The following is a 5304-nucleotide window of genomic DNA, read 5'->3' on the forward strand; positions in this document are numbered from 1 at the left end:
TTTATGGGATAAACTTTGGTTCAAAAAATTTCTCCATTTTCTATTGATTGACTGATTGGAAAGCCTGGTAACGATACAAGGGATAAATAATGAAATTGAAAGAAATCACAAATAGAAATTGACTCTTCTCAAAATAATTCTTGTGAGAGGACTTTAAACAGAAAATGATCCCATTTAAATTTCCTTTCTAGAGCTTAGGTTTATGCTACTGCCTCTTTGCAGAAATATTTTTCGGGCAGGCCTATTTTCAGTAGCTCAGTCATGCTGACAGCCCCTATTGTTCTAATGAAGCCTACAGACAGCCATACTTTTGCATCATTCGATTATTGCCAAGGTGCTGGGGCTGAAGTTCTTACCTAATCTTGGTGTTTTGTTATGTGTACAGTTACTAGAGGCTATTATCTATGACTATGATCAAAATGATCAATGAGAACTTTCTCTCTTTTTTTTTTTTTTTTTTTTTGGTTTTAAATTCAGTAGCTATATTCTCACACACACAGAGAATGATTTGATTTGTGAATGGGATAGAATAATTTCCAGGCCACAAGTTCCTTTACTCTTAAATTACATATAAGCCAAAGAGAAACTGGATCTAGTAACTGGACAGATAACAGGAGGTCCAGTTTCAATGTGTTCACACTAAGCAAAATTTTTTATAAAAATTAACTTATTTGATGTCTTCCATGAAAGATTGTGTCAGGGTCAAGGAATAGATAGTAAAATCCCTCTGCTGAAAATGATCATTAATTTGTATTTTTAAAGTATTAAAACATATCCAAAAAGGTATCAGTATAAATTCATTGTACTAAGACAATGGGGGTTATCAAGGCCTTGAGTTGGCCATGAAGAAGCATTTTTTTGAGGATTCATGAGCCAAAAGAAAGAAGATGGAGAAGGAAATGAGAAGGAAAATTATTTCATTTCAAATTTTCATCCAACATCAATGTCATCTCATCAGTAATGTCTCAAAGCCCAGGATTCCTCTGAAAAGGGTTTAGAAATGCAAGGAACCTCCATATGCTATGGCTTGTGAGATGTCTATTCTACAGTGTAGCCACACACTTGCTTTTTTACTGAAAGTGTCCTGAGTGGCTCCGACTTGAAATCAACGATAACAGTGTCTTATCCCATTAGAAAATGAAATAGAGCCACTACTGAAAAGTCCAGGCCTGATTTCTCCTCAGTCCTACAGAGTCCAATCCTTTATGCTCACTCTCTTTCTGAATTGTGAGGGTGAAGCCCTCAGAGCGCAGAAACGAGATGAGGTGATCCCATATTAATATCCACATTAATATTTGAGAAGAAAGACAGACTCTTTTGCACTTCAAAGTTATTACAAGGCTTCTATATCATAAATGCCTCAGTATAATAAATTAGCAAACATACTGTATTTTCTATAAACTGAATGAGATATTTCACACTTCTATTTATTGCTATTTTCATGTATGTAGAGGCTATTGTGATTAAGTTAGATGGCACAGTGGTGGTACAATACTGGAATTGGAATCAGGATGACCTGACTTCAAATCCTGCCTCAGACTTGCCATGTGATCTTAGAAAAATCACACCCTCTCTGGGGCTCAGTTTCCTCATCTATAAAATGAGGTTCTTATATTCATCATCTAAAGTTCCTTCCAGTTTTAAATCCATGAAAGAAAAAGTGATGGTGGATTCCTTGATGGTCCATTTCAATAGGACATATTAAAGTCTTCCTCCTATAAAAATACATAATGTCAGAACTGGAAAGAACTTTAGTGGATATGTAGACTAACCTCACCATTTGAATGGGAGATAAAATAGTTTGCTCAAGGTCACATAGCTTAGTTCGTTACTTGGCAAAGCCTCTTCTTTCGAAAACTAAAATAATTTGAGTTGATTTTGTAGAAAAAGGAGAAAGGTTATGGCAAATATGACTTAAATCTCTTCTTAGTTGTTGTAATATATATTGACCACCTATGGTGTATTAAGCACCATACTCACCAATATAACCAATTATAGGAGTTTATATTCTAAGGTTGCTAAACATAGAGTACCATCATATTTACAATCTTACCAATAGACTTTTGGCAAAACACAAAGAGATCTGTCAACTATTTTTCAGAAATTCTCCTAGAAAATGGCCCCTTTTGTTCCTTGATGGCCAATTAAACTTGGACTAAGTACCATGATTCCAGTTAGGGTTTCTCTTATTTTTTAGACAATTAGGAGGTGGCAGATTTCCAGCAAGGGGTGGGAGGTGGGGGTAGGGTGTGTGAGAGAAGGGATGTTATCAACAATAACTAACCCTGTAGTTCATCTTGGGCAACAAAGAGTTAAGCTTCCTGGGCAAAACCTTGTCAATCACTGGAGACTATAGAAGAGATGAAAAACAAGACTGCACCTGTAAGTAGGCTGGCAATTTAAGAGACTCTGGTCAGCTATTTTTCTCTAGTGCTTTGTTCTACCAGCTGCCTCTATGCTTTGGATGCAGGTGGAAAGATGGACTTTGCTATCTATAAAAAAATTTAATGGTAAAGATCAACTTCCGCTTCACCTCCCCAGGGGATCAAAGTTTTTTGAATGACTACAGAATATGGCAAAGTCCCAGTGGGGCAGTGGTTTGGGATGCCAATTATCCCCTAAAAGAAAAAAAAAAGAATAAGATTTTTGGTTGGAGTGATTTTTAGCTTTTCAATTATTTTTGAGATACCTTTTTTTCCATTTTGAAAGAAATAATGGCTTCATGGAAAGACATGCCATTATAGAGAGAGGTCAAGCATTTGCTGAAATTAATATTAAAGAATGACTGATGGACATCCTTGTTGATGCTGTTGTGTTTACAGTAGAAGGTCATGCCCATGTTCGGTCAAGGAGCCAAGATAACAGTGTCTTTATTGGCTTTCTACATTGTGGTTAGAGCTTTGTACTCAGTCTATATCTCTCTGTGCTTGGGGACCATAATCGGTCAAGTACAGGTTGTACTAGATGGCCTGGAAGATCCCTTGGTTTCAAAGAATCTGTAATTCTTGGAATTTCCTCTGAAACATGGTCATTTAGCCTTCCTTCTCTGGAGCTGCCACTCCACACACACACACACACACACACACACACATACACACACACTCTCTTCCATCCTGGAAAGGGAACCCAGCAGCTTCCAAAGCAATCCATTCTATTTAGGAATAGTTTTTATTTTTAGTGAGTTTTCTGTTGCTTCAAATCTAAACATGCTCCCTTTCAACATTTATTCTTTAACTGTGAGCAAATCTTTCAGATTTCCTGAATCCAACTCTACTGTACTTATTGGACACTCCATGTCTCCTTTTCGGTAATTGTGAAATCCAAAAAGTGAAGAGATCACTTTAGTGGTCAGTTAGCCAATGACACTTCATTTGGCACACAGGAATTGCACTTGGAGTCAGAAAGATCTGGATCCACAGAAAGATCAGGGTCTTTCACAAGATCCAGACTTGAGGAATATAGCCTCACTAGCCTGAAAACAAAAATGAAAGAGGCCAGGCTTATGGGTATTCAGTTCTACTAAGGAGAATCTGTGAAGAAGGTCAAAGGACCTCATAGTAGTCCATAGATTAAGGGCTAGAAGATACTTCTAGCACCAACTAGTTAAGCCTTCTTATTCTACTGATATGGAAACTGAGCTCTAGGAAAATTAACTGAATTGTCCAACACAAGTAATTTTGCATTAGAGAAATAAGAACTGGCCAATAAGGACCCAGTCCTTAGAGCATACATAGTACACTTTACCTGGCACCAACCCACATGGAGGTTTAGTGAACTTATTTCTGGAAAGGCATCAGTGTTTGACAGAAGTGCCCTTTCTTTCATCGTAATGAATGGGTATCCTATAACTTTCCTATAAGTTTACTATTTGGTGATATAAAGCTTTCTAACTGGATGTTGAACCAAAGTTGAATTTGTGTGCCAAAGGTTTGAAGAAATGGAAAAACGAGAAGAATATTCTCTTTTCTGGTGACAAGTGAAGCAAAAACTATTATGTCTCCAGACAGGGAGAGAAATAGCAAAAATTGCCACTAATAATTTAACCCTAAATCTATGAAGCAGACAAAAAGCCTTGCCTATAAACAAACATCCTAAGTGGGACTGAACCCAGTTCTTTTCCTCCAGTCTATAACTGATATCTCTTAAAGTTTGTACCCTCTTACTCCTTACCCTTTGTAAAATGGATTTTTCATGCTAAATCAGTAAAGTCCTTTCCAACTGTAAATCTATGTAATTCCAATAGTAAATCTATGATCTGAAGATTTTCAGATTATTGATTCAGCATAGGTTGTTCCTATCCCTCTATGTGAAATAAGGAGGGACCAAAACAGAAGTCCAGAGCAGGTCAGTATCAAAGTGTCTTCATATTTTTGTTGAAAGTAACAATGATCAGAGAAGAATGTAGGGAGGATTCTTTTACTTCAGTAATAATTTAATTCAATTTAATTTCTTTCTATTTAATTCAGATCCATTCAATTGAACAGACAAATAATGTTTCTGTTATGTGTAAGATTATGTATAGGCCACATAGTGGAGAATATAGAGAAATAAAATAAGCCAGCCTCTGCCTTTAAGGAATTTGCAATCCAGAATAAGATGAGACAGGTATATTAATAACTATAAGGAAATTTTTAAAAAATTAATTAAAATTTAAATTTAAAAATGTAATTTAATTTTTTTTAGTTTTAAAAATGATTAAATGTATACCCTAGGTCAACTGAGTCATATTCAAAGTGACTCAGAGAGATTGTAGAGGGAGAAACCCAACTTCTAGCTAAGAAAGATTCTGAGGAGTAAATGATCCCTAAACTGGATTTTTGGGAGAGTCCAAGAATTCAGTGTCTTCTTAGGAATTTCATCATTATTTGATTGCCTGGCCCAAATAGAATGTAATGTTATTGAAGATAGGGACTTTTATTCACCTAAAATATCCCTAGTTACCTAGAACAGCTACTACTACCAAGCAATAGGTGCTTTATAAATTCTTAATGAATTGAACTGATTGGTTAGAGTAGGAATCTTTAACTTTTATGGACCCAGGAATGTGTTTTCAAATCGGCTTTTGATAGCTAATTGTTAAATTTTCCAATGTGAGTATTTACACATTGGACATTGGCAAATGATACCAATCAGGGCATAATTTATTTTGTTGTTGTTGATAACCTAGACTTAAGAAAGTGCTGGAGGAAAATGTTAACAATGCAGATTCTATTTTAATTTACCCAGTTCAGGTTTTTTAACTATAAAATAGGTCAATTATAGGAAGGTATAATGGAATGACTTGGGTCAAGCCTTATCTCAGAT

The sequence above is a fragment of the Sminthopsis crassicaudata genome, chromosome 4 (assembly GCF_048593235.1).
Source record: "Sminthopsis crassicaudata isolate SCR6 chromosome 4, ASM4859323v1, whole genome shotgun sequence".
NCBI classification, from domain to species: domain Eukaryota; kingdom Metazoa; phylum Chordata; class Mammalia; order Dasyuromorphia; family Dasyuridae; genus Sminthopsis; species Sminthopsis crassicaudata.